Source organism: Bombus affinis, chromosome 3 (genome assembly GCF_024516045.1).
Source record: "Bombus affinis isolate iyBomAffi1 chromosome 3, iyBomAffi1.2, whole genome shotgun sequence".
Lineage (NCBI taxonomy): Eukaryota > Metazoa > Arthropoda > Insecta > Hymenoptera > Apidae > Bombus > Bombus affinis.
The window spans coordinates 13,846,502-13,865,900 of NC_066346.1; the positions used below are offsets into that span (position 1 = coordinate 13,846,502).

Below are 19,399 nucleotides of genomic sequence, written 5' to 3' on the forward strand. Positions count from 1 at the left end.
GAAAGCCAAGCCATCTCTTTGAAATCAGAAATGGTCGATCACTTGAATCTGAATCTTAACAAATAAACATAGATGGTGGCTTCAAAGGTTATTCGATATAAAGAATCTTCGAGTTCGTCATCGAATCTACATGCAATCGCGAAAGGTTAATCGCTGTTCCACGGAGTCTTTCTCGCCCGAAACATTTTACCCGTATTTTATTATGCATCGCTTCTAATTTGACCGACTTATCGAAACAAACGAAATTTACCTATTGCGTAAACTCTCTCGAATAGGACGATGAAAAATAATTTCCAAGCCGCAGGTAGGTAACTCATTGTCGGCGCATTGAAATTCAAATTCTACGAGACACCCGTACACTGCACAGATCGTGGACAGATGAAACATTGGAGGAGACAGAAACGCGAAATTATCGGTAGCGGAGAAAGGAGAAACGAGGTTAAAATGGAAATATAGAAAAAATGTATGAAAGAAGAATGAGTCTAAATATCACATGGCAGAATTGAACTCTTCAGGTAGGTTTCTCCTTTCGATAGACCAGAGGTTACGTGCACTGCATTTAAATGAAAATTGAATTTCCTGTATACGTACTACAAAGTATAGAGTAATTTGCCCATGCGAGATAAAATTTCAAAAGGAAATTCACCTTCATTCGCTTTCTATTTAGTTCATTAGTTTCGGGAATAAATAATACAGACAGGTAATTCTATTTTACTTTTCGATCATTCTTTCGATCTTTACGTATTAAGCTCTTTATGTTGCCTGAATTTTCAATACTTGGGAAAATTATTCCCACAATCACGCAATCCAGAATTTCGATTAGTTTTTATTTATTTATTTATTTGAGACGTTGAATATTTCCAACTCTAATTTACTGTCGTTCGAGTAGAAGGCGCGAAAAAGTCGGGTTTAAATCGAATAGACGAGAAGAAGAAGGAATTTTATAACGTTTAAAGCCACGTTTTATTTAATTCTATGGAATAGGTTCGCGGAATATTTTCAATTATTCGATAAACTTAGTTTCTCGTTCGAGCATAAACATGCACTTGCACGTTTCGTCCACGCATTTCCTGCGATACCACGCTCAACGATTAACTAATTATATCATTGTAGAGTATATAGGCTTATTAATTAATATAATAAATTATTATATACTTCAGGTGAACGTACAAGCGCGCGTGTGTGTGATGACTTTATTCGAAAAAAAGAATTTGTTCTTGTCGTTGCGTTGTTCGTTCATTCATTATTCATCTGATTAGTAACATCTGGTTCTTAATACTCGGTCCTAATAGTAATAGCAGTAAGCTGGCTTAATTTTCCTCTAATTTTTAAAATAGTTTTAATATTCAACGCTGTTTAACATTTCATCCTTGGAACACTCTCAGTATGTATGTATAAATAGTGTGTACGTGTGTATTTTTTATCGTAGTTTAGGGTATCTTCCACCTCAATTTCCAAATAGTTTCTTTTAAATTCATTTTTATGAAACAATACTGACACGCAAGAAGGGTGCATCAAACAGTCTTCGACTGTTACTTCCTCGTCGATTATTCCACATCACATGGAAATATTATTTGAAATTTTTATATTTACATTGTGGATATACGAATATTTATATTTTTACGGTCACACTAAAGTGTTAAAACCCGGACAGATATTTGTCGTACTTTTTAAATATCCTAACGAAGATTATACTTTGAATGTCCTATATATCGTTGCATATTCTGTGAATTCTATGCATCCTTAAATTCTATTACTCGCTTCTTTTATCTTCCGAATCTTTAAACATTTCCCACACGTATACGTGTCACAATCTGATTGTTTCGCACAGAACATGAAACCGGTATACCTGGTCGTTAAAACGTCACCAAATTAATAGTGAAACGAACGAATGATGATATTCGTCACATCGTTATTGCTACTTCAACCAATAACCAATCTCGTTCTTTCTGCTCGAGTAAAAAGTCTCGTTAAAAATACCAGTTTTTATTTTATATAAAAAGGAAAAAAATTCCGACCTTACGATATTAATTCTATGCTAATTGAACGTAATTATCTTCGAAGAAATTGGCTTGCGCGCTTCTTATGCATAAATGCAGCATTTCCGCGTAAGCTGATTCGTTGTTTGCTAGGTCGCGATTTAGCGAGCTATCGAGAGTCAAAAAGCAATTTCGCTTCCTTTCTTCGACCCTTGTTCCAATTGGACCGAAACTACGCTCGTTACATCGACGGAAAAGGTACGAAAGATTTCGCAAATCGGAGGAGACGACGCTGGGAACAACGGAAAAGTTCCTCGAAACGTTTATCCGTGGTCGTATCTCGTGCGAGTAATTCCAATCGATGCCCGGGATAAGCGTGACCCGTATTCCATACCGCCGGGTGTTCATCGATGTCACTGAAATTTTCTCTCGCTTTCAACTTCTCTACGCTAGTTAATAAAGCGCGGCAATCGTTGCAGGGTATCTCTCCCACGCGTTTACGCCGAATCGCCTACAGCATGAACCGATATCGCGCCTTTTTTCGTTTACTATTGCGCAGCTTCAACTACGACCTTTCCGCGACACGTATTTCAATGCTAGCGGCTGCGACAAAAGCCGCATGAAGCACGGCGAATTAAAAGCGCGTCAGAGTAACGCGGAAAACATTGTTCGTAGTTTTCGTTAAAAAATGATTTGCAGAGGAATTTTACCGTTGCAAAAACGGTGTATGTAAATGGTGGAGATAGGAACAAATGGATAATAGATTTTTTCTTTTGTAGCGCGGGCGATAATATTTAACTTTATCAGGTAAATAGAATACCCGCTCGTTCGACGAATTTTGTTTTACGATCGAGCCCCTATGACTTCAAAAACCTGCACGAGGCTGCAACAATTTTCTTTGATTCCTTTCGTTTCGCTGCCTCCTATAAGTGAAAATAAAGCTTGCTTTAACTCGAATCATCTACACGTCCGGATACGTTATTTTAGCTCTGTAACTCGAGTTTAGAACACGATCTAACCCAGCCCAGACTTCTACATGGCCAAGTTTACCTGTGCGAGTACAACTTCCATATTGCCGCTACTCTAACCAGTTGCTCTCTGCAACTCCAACTTTTCCAGCTATACGTTACGAGCCGTCAGCAACCAATCTTTCTTTCTATTGTTGACATTGTCTGGAATAACCATAAAGATATAGAAATACAGAGTACGAGGGTCGTACGTTACCGTGTAAATGGATGCGATATGAGAATGGGAAGAGAATGCCCTGTTAGACGGATAAAGGCGCCTTTTGTCCTTGTTCAACGCTAATCTTACCAAGCCCGGTGAAACGACATAGAAAATTTTATTTAAAATTGTGCATTTGCCCATATTCATTTCGTTAAGAGTTAGTGTTAATCAGGTACGATGGTTAATCTGTGTTACACACTTACGTATGTAACTGCGATAACAAAACTTTCCAACGGTTTCGTCGATACAAGTATAACATCGAAGCGTAAGTGCCAATAGGCCTAACCAGTCATCGATATCCCTACAATCCCTCCACCGAATATTTGGAAAAAGGCGTGACGAAAATGACGTTCGAAAACGAAAATTCGTTTCCTTTTGTCGTCTCTCAATATCCCCACTACGCACGCGGTTGGTAGGCATCCGCTACCGTTGCCACGTGTCAACAGTCAAGGACGAAAGTGACGTTCGAAAACGAAAATTCCTTTCTTTTTATCGTCTCTCAATATCCCCACTACGCACGCGGTTGGAAGGCGTCCGCTACCATTGCCACGTGTAAACGGTCACGGACGAAAGGACGTTCGAAAAGGAAAATTCCTTTCTTTTTGTCGCCTCTCAATATCCCCACTACGCACACGGTTGGTAGGTGTCCGCTACCATTGCCACGTGTAAACGGTCACGGACGAAAATGACGTTCGAAAAATAAAATTCGTTTCTTTTTGTCGCCTCTCAATATCCCCACTACGCACACGGTTGGTAGGTGTCCGCTACCATTGCCACGTGTAAACGGTCACGGACGAAAATGACGTTCGAAAAATAAAATTCCTTTCTTTTTGTCGTCTCTCAATATCTCTACTGCGCACGCGGTTGGTAGGCGTCCGCCACCATTGCCACGTGTAAACGGTCACGGACGAAAATGACGTTGGAAAAATTAAATTCCTTTCTTTTTGTCGTCTCTCAATATCTCTACTGCGCACGCGGTTGGTAGGCGTCCGCCACCATTGCCACGTGTAAACGGTCACGGACGAAAATGACGTTGGAAAAATAAAGTTCCTTTCTTTTTGTCGTCTCTCAATATCCCCACTACGCACACGGTTGGTAGGTGTCCGCTATCATTGCCACGTGTAAACGGTCACGGACGAAAATGACGTTCGAAAAATAAAATTCCTTTCTTTTTGTCGTCTCTCAATATCCCTACTGCGCACGCGGTTGGTGGGCGTCCGTGACCGTTGTCGTGTAACAATGGTCGTGGACGAAAATGAAGTTTGAAAACTAAAATTCCTTTCTTTTTGTCGCCTCTCAATATCCCCACTACGCACACGGTTGGTAGGCGTCCGCGACCGTTGTTACCTGACAACGGTCACGGACGCCCACCAATCGCGTGCGTAGTGGGGATATTAAAGGGCGACAAAAAGAAACGAATCGGATCAAGAAAACATTTGTTGAATCAAGAGTTGTACGTAAAGAGTCGAAAACGAGAATTGTTAATAAATATACTATTAAACATCTACACATCCTGCACCAAATAACCTCACGTATTTACCGTACGAATGTGCGTGCGTTATTAGACGAACGCATTATATATATATTTCGCATTTTCAGTCTTCGTCGTCGTCGATCCTTATCGTTTTAAAAGTCGTACGGTTCCAGAGCATTTGGTCGCAGTCGCAGACCTTTCGGTTAGCGAGCTCGTTAGCGACTGTCTTATGAAACTCTGGGCAAAGAATCACGAGAACTGCGTGCGGATGGCGAAGAATGAACCTACAGTTTTAGGTCTGAATTTAGATCCCGAACGATCGGAACCACACTGAGACAGACGTCTGTCTTTCTTTGTATATTTACGCAAATAACGCGAGACGGAAAATGTAAGACGCAAGTTGTATCCCAACTTCTTCGAAGGTCGACGTCAGACGCATATCGATGGAAGCTAAAGGTTTTTCGTCATTGCGCCAGTCATTTCCACCGTGTTTTTACCAACACCTGTCAAATTGGCGGGCAAAGGAAAACGCGTATCTTCTTTCCAAACGACCAATCTAATTTAAAATAATTCGGTGTTGGTTGCACGAAGCAAGGGATTTGTCTGGAATAAAATGTTTTAGCTATCAAAGATACAATGGCCAAAATGTTCTTAAAAAAGATTTAATTTATTTATACGATATGAAGCTGTTAGTTGTTGCGACCTTTCTGAGAAGCGTGTTAAAATGCGTCGCGAAAAGTAAGCGACGACGAGTATACTCGTGAAACGTGGAGTATGCGTGGCTGTTATAACACAGAATTAATATTCCGCGGATGCTCTGACAAGCATATAGCCTGAATTGCCACGTATTTTTCGAACGATTGAAAAGATCCTTTGGTTCTAATTTGCATTTCTACTCGAAATACGTTTATCGAATTATACAGGCACGATTTTTTCTTCCGCAAACTTTTCCCATATTTCACGCAACTTGAATATCCATTCTTCCAGAACCTCTCAGGCTTTCCGGCGGGAAACTTTTCAATATGATTTTTTACATCGTCCAAAGAGTTAAAAATCCGAACGAACTTTCCCAGCAGCGTTTAACACGTGTAATATTTTATTAAAAATCAACGAGCATATTTAAAAACATTTACAGTAACGTTTTTTCAGCGTGATATGCTTAAAAACATAAATGAAAATATACTTGAAATTTCCTCAATGGAAAGGTACTAAGCAAAGCTTTTATTTTATTAAATTCCTTAAAAATCGGAACGAACTTTCCGACCAACCGATATTATACCTAATACATCGATAACGATTTCGTATTATCCATCGTATCCATCGTATCCATTCGTATTACACATCGAAGATGTAAAGGAGATTGCAACGATTTGTCTGAAAGTTTGTGACCTTCACGGGTGAACGAAATCCGATATCTCCGAAAAAAGGAACGAATTAGAATGCGTGCAAATGACAAAGAGGAAAATTAATTGTTTATCCTTTCGCGTAGTCGATGTTCTACTATTCTGTCAATTTGACATATTTGAAACGAGAGACGCATTAAGTCGCAAAAATGACAGGGGTTGATCTTTTGCGTCGAATCAAACGAATTCGAAGGGGAACCTTAAAATACCAACGTTTCCTGAAAAGATGAACGCAATTCAACCTTCGTACTCCTTCGAATTTCCGCTTGTCGAACCTCATTTGCTCGACGTTTTCGATAAGAAGAAACCTCTAGAACTCGGAAATTTTTGCTCATCCCTTGGGCTTCGAGCTAACAAGGTTCGACTTTAGCATTTTACGTTATAAACACTTTACATACATAGAGGAAAGTGGCCAAATATGGAACAGGTCTCCCTTTCTTTCTTAATCCGATCGATGATGAATGTCTGCCAAACGACTATAGGCTACTTCACTCAGTTAGTCGTTCATTTTCTGAACGTTTATTTTGCCAGAAACTATTTTCGCTAAATTTTAGATTTATTATTCTGATGGCAAAATGTGGATCATCGAGTAGTCAAACAATTTGATGCTCGGATCTCGATGATTGCGAACAACTACATTTCTGTTCTGTTAACCGATCTGAGTGTTCCATATTTTACCTTTTCTGCGATGTCGATTCAATATTAAGAATTTATTTATAACGTTAGAGGTATAAGGCTAACACTTAGATGGAGCGTAATTACAAGAATCTTTTACGTATCGCAACTGAAGGTAAAATAACAAAAAAAGAATAAAATAAAAGAATAATAAAAATAAGGTTTTGCGTGTGTGTGTGTATGATTAAGCGAGAATACAAGGCAAGAGGGAGGATAATTATTGTAAATCGAGTTTATGGCCAGCAGTCTGAACATAAAGTATACTACGTTGCAAGCTACGTATGCGAGTGAACGTAAAAACTGTATTACTACCGTTACGTTACAAGGCACACGCACGAGCGAAATGACAAAGTTAGGATAAAAAGATTAGAAAATAAAACCAAGCACGCTGTAATGGTATTTCGCGACGTATTTTATTCTGTAACGTTATATCTGGTATGGTTATAGCTTTCGATAAAAATCACGTGACGTTGCACTTTGTACAGCAAATCAACCGTTTCTCATATTTCGAAATATACACATAGCGTTTTATGCGTAAGGAGAGATAAGAAGCACACGGGACACTTGTGTACGTACGTTGTAAAGGACTTTCAATTTTGCATATGTGTCATCACGCGTGAAATAACCGGACCAAAACAGTGGATACGGCGATATGTTTTTGACACGGCCAACCAGCGTTTGATTTGCGTTGAAATCAAATTTTTCGGTTCAATTTCACCGAAACTTCGCGCTGAAATAAAGCGTGATACACATAGCTTGCATTTCACTCTCAATATTATTTTGATCGATATCCGAGCCGAAAGTACTTGCCATTTCGATTTAATAACGCACTTACGTATTTATATCTCATTTATATGTGTCCTATGGTTTTAAAAATATTACGAGGCTGTACATGACGATAACAAGCGAAACGAGAAAGTAGAATATTGCTTGACTTTCGATGTTACATCGATGTTTTAGCTGTATATTCTACGATCGATGGAAATTCGTCAAGCACAATGAAATTTGAATTTTAATCAAACCTTCGAACTAAAAGTATCTTCCATTTCGATCTCATAATACAAATTCTATGCCATATATTCGTCATGTCTTTTAAAATATTATTCTCCGATCACGATCAAACAATAACAATAATGACAATGACGTAGAATACATTTAACTTTGCATATTATATCCGTTATTATATATTCTAATATTATATATTCTGCAACCGATTAAAATTTCCAAAGTACAAATCGAATTTCAACTAAATTTGATTAAAATCAACTGTTCGAACCGAAGGTATTTTCCATTTTGACTTAATAACGCAAATAATAACAAGAATACTTATTCATATTTTTTCTTCTGTCTAAATATTATTAAAATCATGCAAGGTGGTGTGCAACGATAATAAAAAAATCGAGATGACAGATGTGGCCCTTAAACGCATAACTGCGCAACTATACGTGCAATTCCAAGCATTTCAATAACAGTCCCCGGAGTAGGAAACACTTCAAGTATGCGCTATCCTTGAATGAAGGAGTTAGACAAACTGACCGTCTACTCATTGTGGAAGCGCTCGATAATTACCAGTTCCTGGCGATTTTCTTCCTTACCGGTGTCTTCAATGAAAAGTTAGTCCATGTATATTACTTTAAAGATTCAACCGGGATAATTAAGTTTCGAAAGTCCTTTAGACGCAGTCGTTTTACGGAAGCCGGAAAAAGAAGAGAAATTAAATTTCGTGCTACAACGTTCGTATAAATATCAGATTTTAGATTCAAAGTTTCCAATATATATATTTTTCGATCTTTTTTTTCTCCATTCGATATGATGATTACGGTGACTCGAAGTTGTTCCCATTCGTTAGAAGATGCGTATGTACTAACAATTAAATAATTTCCTTATAAAAGGAAAGAAACTTTTGGGACAAAGTAATATGTTCCTTCTTACGATAAAATACCCACTGTACGTAATATTTGCGCGCAACGATGGTAACAATAATATTAATTTCTTGATCCTTTTTTGTTTTTATTTGTACAAGATTTACGATAGTTTCATTAATATAATTGCTCGTAATTAACGACATTAAAATGCGATCGATCGATACTCATTGAAGACTGGGTTGTTTAGATTGGAAATTTCCATAACATTCATCCCTAATCATCTATGCAGATTCCAGATATGTACCGTTATACCGTGTTGCGTGAACAATGAAACAAGCGTAACCCGTATCATCGGTTGACACAGCCAACATAGTTAAGGTAAACCAATTAAGGCAACGAGTTAGTAAAACGATTACCCTTCACGTTTTCTCCACGTTATAATCGTGTACGATCCGCCTACCATGAGAAAGGTTATTTGGCAATAGACAAAAAATAGTAAAAAGTCATGTAACAACTATAGCAAGAATCCGATATTAACCGGTTAACCGAGTCATTTTTTAAACTAGTTTTTTAAACGTAATTTATTTTTAACGGAAATTAAACGTCGCGTAGATAAAAGAACAGCAATTGGTAATTTGTGTACTGTTCGTGGATTTCTAGCCATGGAACGTTAAAAACATAGACAGTTAAAATACTATAATAATACGAATCCGACAGACAAGCAACGATAATTTATTGAAAATTGGTAATGAAAAACGAACGGAATTTGCGTAAATTCACTTCTTAGGTTTCTAATGAATTTTCAAAATAAACCTTCAACCTATCTATGTATGTATCTATACGATTAAACAAACCGTGGATTTTTATGCATTTCTAAATAATTTGTAGATATTATTCTAAATATCCATGGAACTATCGATTAAAGAATTATTATTCACGAGAATATAAGAAACAAAGATTATTAAGCTAAAGTTATTTTATCTGGTATTACATGCGTGTAATTCGCGACTCAATAACTTTATTTCATTATTTTGCTAAATTGATTCCTCGTCTCCTATATTTGCAGAAAGATATTTCTGTTGCGTCAAATACGTTTCCATTTTATATTATCTTCCACAGAGGTACTACATACGTATTATCTTTCTGTCTATCTTAACTTCAATTTTATTAACTCGTCGCTTGTTGACTTTGTCAAATGTCCTTTGTTTACTTTGAAGTTGCGAAGCACGGAAAGCTTCCTAGGTACGTGACCCACTCAGTCTAATAAAAAACGTTCAGGTGCACGAAAAAGAAAAACGCAAAGTTCAAACGCACGCTAATAGATGGCTATATTTAAAAAATTACTCATATTAAATATATTAAGGGCTAAGTGACTTCAATTTTATTAGCTCGTTTCCTGCTGTCTCTAATGTTGCGAAACACGAAAAACCTTCCTATCGCTCTCATCTAATAATAAGCATTTGGGTGCACGAAAAAGAAGAAGATTCAAGCCAGGATCAACGGAAAGTTCTACTTAAAAAATCAAATATGAAGAATCGAAAAACTTTTATTCATCTCCGATAATATCGACCCCGAGATGTATCTTGTTAAGATTATCCTCCTTCGAAGATTAAACGCTTCATGGCTATATAAAATGGTAACGAGTAGCGCCCTCTCCTAAAGTATTTAAAAAAACAGGAGTAGGTCAGTGTGAAATTAAATGGCTGCAATTTTCAGCGATTTCCATAGACAGTGTCTTTGAAATACCTAAATTCTCGCTGTTTCACGTTTAAGCGAAATAGCGCTCAGCTTTCCAGCAAAAAGCAAATAGCTATATTCTGTAGTATTTGAAGCATCGACTGGCGAACAAATGCGAGAGGAAAAGTTTCGTGAAATTTACATCTTGAATTTCGTTATTTCATTTAACGCAGAGGGATTGGCGTCCGCTACGATCGATACGTTGGCAGATTTGCCTGCGGTTTCTAGCGATTGTCGCGACGATTCTAATTGCGTTTTGCGAAAGAAATGAAATTAAACGTTGGCCGTTAATCGATGGCTGGAAAATAAAATGGATTGCCATGATTCGTCGTATCCCCCGCCTTTTGATTCTTTCTCATCTTTCGCGTTTCACGGTCTTCACCAATTACTATATAGAGCCGTACTTTTCTGCTGGCAACTTCAGTTTACGAGATTAAACATTAGCTGGTCCCGTTTCGTTTGATAAAACTGACATCTCATATACGACCTGAGGCATTCTACGAGCTTGGCGCAGGTTTAATAGAAATGTTCGGTAAATATGGACACAGATAGCGAATGTTACTTGTATAAACATTCACTCTGATCGAGAACTAAAAAATCTGGAATTTTCTGCTCTTGTGCTGAATTACAGTGGTTCGCGAAAATATTTGAATATCCCTGCAAACTCCTTGTGGACATATTATTAAGAATATCTTGATATCCTATCGATACTGTGACAAGATTAACGTATTATTACAATTTCAAACGAGTATGACAATGTATGTAAGAGTCGCAGGACATTTACTGCGATTAATTGTATGTTTGAGACTACTACTAATATTGTATACTAATTTTTCGTTAAGCATATGTTTGCAATAAATGCCTTGCAACCTCTATATATATATATGTCGGGTTGGCGTTACGATTAGAGTTAGGGTTAAGGGCGTAAACGAATCCCTATTGACACTAGACGTGATCACTATGCAATAGAGGAGATATTTACTAGTGCAAACATGACCATGTTGGAATTGGACAAGTAATCGCGATAATTTGATACTCGAGAAGCTAATGACAATGATCTTAGGCTCAATAACGAATCCACGGTCAACGGGATGACGAACTCTACTCTTCTTTAGCGTCTAAGTTGTACTCAATGTTAATGCATGGGGCCATCACTACGTATCCGAGAGTTACTTGAATCGTCGTCGAGATCGTACCGGATAGTAACTCTCCGTCTCGACGATGCCGTCGAGGAAAACTATAATGGGTGGGTCTAAGGACATGAGATCCTCGGATTCGTCAAAGAAAGCTTTCGTTCCAAAGGTGAGGGAAATTAGCGCTGTTGCTAATTGGTCGATCTCCATATCGGCGTTTTGAAAGAGATGCTGGCCGCCCTTGAGGGGAGGTTGTTGACGGGGGCATCGTTCGTGGAAGATAGGCTTCTCCTATCGTCCCGTAGTTGCAACAAGGACTGTTTGTCTAAATGAAGAACTTTGCTTGACTAAATCTTAAGATTTATTGCGGGTCCTCAAGTTAGCTAAACATACTGCGGAGGTATATTGACATCTGGAGATCATCTTACCCGAAGGATAGGATCTGCGTGTGGCGAGCCACGGAACAGAAACCTTTGAAATATTTACTGCCACGTGTCGCTACGGCTATTTCTTTAAAGGAGAGGTATAGAGTTACTCTGTGCCTTTGTTAGATAAAACGTTCATCCCTTGACCGCGGCTACGTTCGGCGACTGGTTGTCGCCTCGAGCCCAAGCTCACTATCATAAACCTCGAACAATCGGAGCGACATTTGTTTAATCTAAATTACGACATTACGGTATTCCCGAGAATCCAAGGAGAGGTTCCGGTGTTTTTCCATCTCCGACATATATATATATATCGAATTGGTTTCAAATTTTCCATAATGTATTAATAACAAGAGTTCTGTAGGAAACGTTCGAATAATGTATTCAATTACACGTAATTGATATTGCGTATTTAATATAATCGGAGAAATAGTCTCATTCATTTCATAGTCAATTCATTTTAAGAATTAGCGAGAATACGAGTACGTAATAGGAACTTTAATAATCCCAGAATCCCATAGGCAAGTAAAAAGAAATAATTTAATTGAATTTGCTTTAGTTCGACTTTATTTCTATTTCTGATTTAATGCAATTCTATTTTATTTAATTTTAATTTCCATTTTTCTTTCATTTTATTAATAATTTAATATAATCCTAACTCAATAACATAAATCATATAAAAAAGGATATATAAATAAATCGGTACAATACGATGCAAGCTAAATTTATGTACCAAAACTTTGACAACACCTTATAGATACGATAACTAATTGGAAATTAAGTAAAAACTACTTGTAATAACCCGCATTGCTTGTCGGGTAGGAGAAGATATTCAATCAACAAATAATTTCGCTACGTTCGAAATCTTCTCGCTCCTTAATCCATTTTCTTTCTGATTACAATAAACAGCATTAATTCCGTTCTCGATTAATTAATTTTATCAGTAGTATACTTATATCATTCTATAAAACATTAAATAAGTGACATTTAAGTTAAAAAATTATTTGCATATTATTATTTATACACTTTTGTTTGCATATATCATTATAAAAATTAATGGAATAAACTAATAGGATAACATATTTCTTAAACAAATGGAAAAATGAAAAGTCGATGGATTTTCATTTAACAAGCGTGTATCATTTGTAGCATTATGACAACTTAGCGATCCATTTGCTCAGCAAGTACTATCTTCAATAACTAAATCCTTTTAAATTAGTTAAACCTTCAGTGTCCTATTTTCCTATTCACTAAACGACATTTTTAATACGAATCAATTCGTTTCGCTAAAGACACTAAAAATTGATTATTAAAATAGAACTATACATTTTATATATTTTACACTAGTTCTCGTTGTCATATGATTACAATGACCTTAATGAATAAACGATCCTAAACAGTAACAGCATAAACGAGCTTATCTCAAGTATATCAATATTATACCAATATGTAGAAGTTTATATTTCCAAAATACCTGTCTTTAAAAGTAAAATAATAGCAAACAAGGCAGTAAATAAAGTAAACGATCGTATTGCTCAACAGTCTTAACAAATAAAGCAACGATGCTAAAAGTAACAAAAATTGCTCCATAGCATATGTCCTCACAATTAAATTACGAATTAAAAAGGAGAATAAGAGTAAAATTAACAAATCGAATGTAAGCAAATGAAAGAATCATTCCGTATTATGTTTCCCTCGCTAGTGGCGGGATATTCAAACTTTTAATAATGATAGCGTCTCTTCAATCAAGAAATCACACATCCAAAAACTTTTACCTCGTAATAACGGTATTATTATACCATCGAATAAGTAAAAAATTAACACTCACCAAGAAAACGGTATAAGCAACGAAGATTTACAGCTTGGCCTTCGCGAGACAATAGTGGTGGTTGGCGCCAGACAAGTGGTCGAGAAGAGTATGCCCTACTGCACAGTCATAGGCATAGATCGTGCACCCGAATTGTCCCGTCTGTCGATGGATATTACCTGCAACGACCTCCGTGATACATTTCTTGCGCTACGCGAATAGGTGCACCTGTTTGCGTGCCACTTAATATCGCGTACGCACGAAACAGCTCGAGAATTATCCACGAATTCTACGAATTCGCAGTTACTAATCGCTTACCAAACGTCGATTATGTCGTTAGCGCTTGAAAAGACATTCGAATGTAATTGTTGCAAAAGATAAAGGAGCTTTGTAAAATAAACGATCCAATTCCTATCGCGTTCACAGTCGAAGCGGTACTGTGAGGCTCGTTGCGACCCGGCGTCCCTTTATACGATCGACCCCCGAGCTCAATAGCCAATCAGCGTTACGCATTCTCCAACGTTCAAAATCCTTCCGTTGGATCCACGGACGGCCGATGTCAGTTATGTGAGGGGGTGGAAAGCACTTTTGGCGGTATTACGTGTTGCTTCGCTGTAAACATGGACGATCTGGATTTAATTCAATTATCCAAAGCGAGGGAAACGGCGTTTGAGTGGTGGCGCGAAAATGACCGATTTCGTTGCGCATATTGACAAAGTTATGGCGAGGGATCTGTATGGTATGTACTATATAGCTTTTCTCGCGGGCTATGTTTCTTTATATTGTATATCGAAGTACGCACCTAACGTTTCAAGAGAAGCTTTGCATGCCTTGTATAACTTGAACTGTAGTTTAGATTTACAACTTTACTTTAGTCTTTATGTTTTCTTACTTTTCAAGAGGTAATCTGCGATACTTGTAAATAGATACTACATATATATGTATGTTAACTTGTAATGTGTAATATTCCTGTTTGGTTAGGTCTATATTTTCTAATGTGACAAATATGTGTATGGTGGCCATCTTGTACAAGTAAACTGATATTATTAGCGTAATTTTACAAATTACAAGTCATAAATTATTCCTTTTTCCAAACAAGGAAATATACGAGAAAAAATAGAACAGATTCTTACGATTATTTTTGTGAAGTTTTGAAAAAATCATGTATTTAAGTATTCACGAGAAAGGGGAGACAGAAAAGAAATGCAAAGATGGAAAGTTTCGAATATGTAAAACGTAGTGAAATCCGTAAATGATTTCATAACTGCTCTTGAACATTTCTTACAAACAAACGAGTCATCTCATACTTTCCTACAGGATAAGTACATATTCATCAGAAAAAATTCCATTGATGTGGTCTATGAATGCTTATGCATCCAGCGAAGTCTGTGATTATTTTCTTTATCTGGAAACATACGTTATAGTTTTGAAGTTATAGTTTTACATTATTTGTTCACAATCGTTATAAAAAGACCGGAAATGTATTCAGGTCACGCACATGCTTTACTGCTTTATACGTACTATCGATGTTAAAAAACAACTCGTACCGAAAGGATTAATATAATTTTTATTTAAATTTTTTATTTCGTATTCATAGACGAAAACTGTGTTGTGTTGTTTGTCCGCAAATATGTAAAACGATTCCATTATATTATAAAGTTCTGAAAATCGATAGTTTTCGTTATACATTTCGTTAGTTAAAATAGTTAAATGACTTTCCAGAAACAAATCATGCTTCATGGACATTTTGAGCTTAGTTAGCGTAAAAGTTAAACCTTGTTCTGTAATTAGTTAAGTTACATGAAATTAAATGGATTTCAAGTAGCTGGTATGTAAATGATACTTAAACTAACATGTAATGCTTAAATCGTAAAATAAATATACATCTAAAATCAGTTAAATTTAGGGAATCAATATCGATAAACGCGAAACTATAAATAACATCTTTAAGTCAAAAATTATTTGAAAGAATTTCAATTTCACTTCAAACTTGAAAGGATATTTCAGATCAAGTAAATAACAAATTTATACCGGTGTAGTGATCTCATGTTTCTTGAATTCAAACAATTTGTGTAATCGGTACGAGAATGTATGCAATATGGGATATTAAAGAGAATCGCATTAGGCATTATTGCACCATGTACGTCATAAATCGTCGATGAAAGCTCTGAAGCGGGCAAAAAAGTTTATAGCTTCGATAAATAAACTGTTCTTTGTAAATGATAGGTTAAAAAGTAGGTAATCAGCATTAATATCAATAGGATATTCCATCGAATAATTTTAAGGATCTTTGTATTATAACATATCCTTTAGATAAAAGATAATTGTTAGTTTTATAACGAAGAATCCACAAGTGTTTCTACAGTAACAAAGTAATTAACGTTTCCTTAAGGGACTAATTCTTGTTACAGATTTCTTTCACCTTCATCTTTGAAATTATTCATAAATTATATTTATATCTTTCAAAAAATCACATCCTAATCCTTAATAATGCTCACAGTTTTGTAGTATTTAATATCTTTTGATTTATTCGAGATTTCTTCAAATCTAATACAGAATTCAAAATGTTTCACGTATTTATTATAGTCTATAGATTATGCTTACAGACTTGGTTCATGTATGTACGTATGTGTATTATACATTATTGTATTTAAGAATTTATATGATCGTCCCATGAAATACCTCTAGTCTGTAGGAAACAGTCTGTTGCTACTATGGTTTAGATGAAAGAATATTATGACATGTCGTTTAACTGTATGATACCATCTATTAATGTACCAACGATGACTTTAATGACAGTCTAATAGATATTGCGCTACAACTTTGATCGACGTGACTTATTTCTATGATGCACTTCGACAAGCTGATTTCAGCCAAATCAAGTCAAACGAAGTTTCTTATGTTTAATATTCATATAAACTTACTATGCATGTACGTAGTTTGTTTCAATAGCATCTACGTAGTTTAAGAAACTAGTTGATGACGTTGTTTCAATAACACAATCATAGTGGTTTTTAGAATAATCATGATTCGAACGCAGACTATTAGGGGATGATATGTTTTAAGAACAAAAATTATAGTTTTCCCTTCTAAAACATGAGATCGAGATTGAAATAATTTTGAAAGAAGAGCGAAATAATTTTAATTCTTTAACCATTTAATTCTACCTTAATATCAAAATACAAGAACGTGTTAAGTATACATTATTACTAATTTAATTATTTATATCACTAATAAACAATATTCTTAATTCGCAATTCTTATATTATTTAACTATACTATTAATGAAATGATTTTATATAACTTGCAATTCGATGGAATAAAAACATGAATGAAATATTTAAACATACCTACGTACATAGATTTCCAATAATTTTACGTAACTTTATGAATTAACACGTTACAATATATTTTGCATATATATACGGTATATATCTGTTACATTTATCAAAAATGATTCTTGTTCAATTACATTCGCCACTTATATCGCGGAAGCGTAAAATTATTTCAAACAATATGAAAATAATTTATCGTGAAAAATATTTTACGTATTGTTTCTCGTTTTTATCGTAAATTAAGCACGTTCCCATTTCTTGCCATAAGAAATAATGGATAATCGATAACAACAGCGTAACGAAAGTAAAAATTATTGTTCATTCACGTTTTGAACGTAATTTTATCAGCTGTACTTTTTCAGCTACTTTGATTTTACTTAATTTCAAAGAACATATTTAAATAGTAGCTGGCTTAACGTATGAAATATAACGTCGAAATATTACCGCGACTGTCTTGAACAGATTTCCGCCTGTAGATGACTTTAAACGTTTCCGTATCTCGTAATTTGCGAGAAACGAATCTCACATACATTTCTACGAGACCTTGCTCTGTCCATCTTGCAGTTCCTTCCTTGATTGACTTTCAAATTTCCCCCTGGATTCTAGGCTGTTTCTGTCATATAGAGTGAAGAGTTCGCTGGCCCTCGAAGCAAAGAGACAAGCACATAGAAAGTCTGCCTTTGGGGTTGGAAGTAAGCATAATTTACGATACGATGATCTAATCCCTTCATCACGCTTGGAATATACATGGTTGCCTGTAAAAGGACGCAGTTTTATATTCAGCAAGTTGCAAAGAAAAGATCTATGTCATTTTGTGATCTTATAGTACTCACTCGAGAGAAAAGTAAATTTTAATCAACGTTATATAATATTGATGAAATCCAATTGCTGGGTCAAGAAGAAGAGAAAAATATCCTTCGCCATTCATAACAAATATTTGACTTTCTGTTTTAATATACTGCGGGCACGAGAAAATATTTGCGCGTGTCCATATTTTCCAATGAACCGTTTTCCTATCAGCTTTTATATTTCAAATCAAATCCTTATAATCGTATGAAAGTACCATTAAATAATACCAAGTTTAATACGTGTATCATGTATTTATATTCATATTATTTAAATACCTTTCGTAGTCACTGTATAACTGCCATCTGTGGATAATACATAATTCTCTATTTATTCCTTCTGTAGCCGATATTGCACGACATGCATTATTTATTGATTTGTACGTGTGTCCACAATAGGTAGATTTCTCTCTATGTGTATTCATAAAAAAAAAATTCGTTGAATTCAAATCAGATGATGGAGGAGATTATTTTATTGGACACGTTTATTCTATCTATTCTATCGAGGGTTCGATTTATACGTTCGATTTAAATGTTAAATAAAAAGTACGGTATATCAAGTAAATAGGATTAATTTTTGGATCTGCGCTTATCAGATATTTTATACTTCTCTCATTAAACATGTACTACAAATTTACGAAGTTTTAGATTACTTCCTTGTAACATTCTCTCTCTCTCTCTCTCTCTCTCTCTATATATATATATATATAAAAATATACAAATATGTACATATATGTAAGATAGTAATCCGGGGATAATTCAGGGATCTATTCTGTAGTCTGAAAATCGAGTTTTCATTATGGAGTAAATAATAAAATACAAAAATAAACAACAATTAATATGCGTCTATAACAATAAATAACAATAATTATATAAACGGGAAATAACAAGTCTTTAGTACAATGTTTAAGATTGTGTTTGTGTTAAGTACAATGTTTGAAAATTGAGAATCGATTTTCAACGTCCTGAGCTACCGATCTTTCTTCTTCAGTCTTTAAAATCTTAAATAACTATTCCGTAACCTTGTTTGTCTCTAATGTAACTCTCTGTCCGTCCGTTCGGGAAAAACGTGCTTCTTAAAATGGTCGTCCGTAAAACAAGGGAAGATCGGTCTGTCCGTGAAACACAGCCTGTCGTGCTACCCGCGAAACAAAAAGAATCCCTATCCTACATGAAATCTAGGGAGCTCTCATATATATATGTATCCTTTTAAAATTCTAAAAAATTATACAGATTCATAAAAATATAGTTAAAGACTTTGTAATATAGCGGTTTTTAAATAAATATATATAGTTTTTAAATAAATGTTAAATTTCTTCCGACTATTCGTATCACATTACGATTATGCTCTTTTAGTTCTATAGCTTACGAAGTTAGTTTAGAAGTCGAGGCTTACCTCACAGGCTTACACAAAAGTATTGGTTGAAGTTTTCCTATCAAAAAAAAAAAAGTAAAAAAAAAAGGAAAAAGTTGTAATCGCTTTAATCCGCAGGT

The 19,399-nt window shown here is 35.5% G+C and overlaps 1 protein-coding gene and 1 long non-coding RNA gene across 2 annotated transcripts in view; both read right to left on the reverse strand.

Moving 5' to 3' along the window:
• LOC126914782 (uncharacterized) overlaps positions 1-14,312 on the reverse strand; it is a 50,336-nt gene extending 36,024 nt beyond the window's left edge. The window contains exons 1-2 of the transcript XR_007709795.1: positions 14,044-14,312; positions 13,747-13,904 (exon numbers count right to left, since the gene is read on the reverse strand). The gene's annotated coding sequence lies outside the window, so the exon portion shown is untranslated. The remainder of the gene's footprint in view (positions 1-13,746; positions 13,905-14,043) is intronic.
• A 960-nt stretch (positions 14,313-15,272) lies between these two features.
• Positions 15,273-17,972, reverse strand: LOC126914909 (uncharacterized). The gene is made up of 3 exons (XR_007709929.1): positions 17,894-17,972; positions 17,505-17,815; positions 15,273-15,386 (listed from the first exon to the last, which is right to left on the reverse strand). It is a non-coding gene; the product is annotated as an uncharacterized LOC126914909 (long non-coding RNA).
• Positions 17,973-19,399: the final 1,427 nt, after the last annotated feature.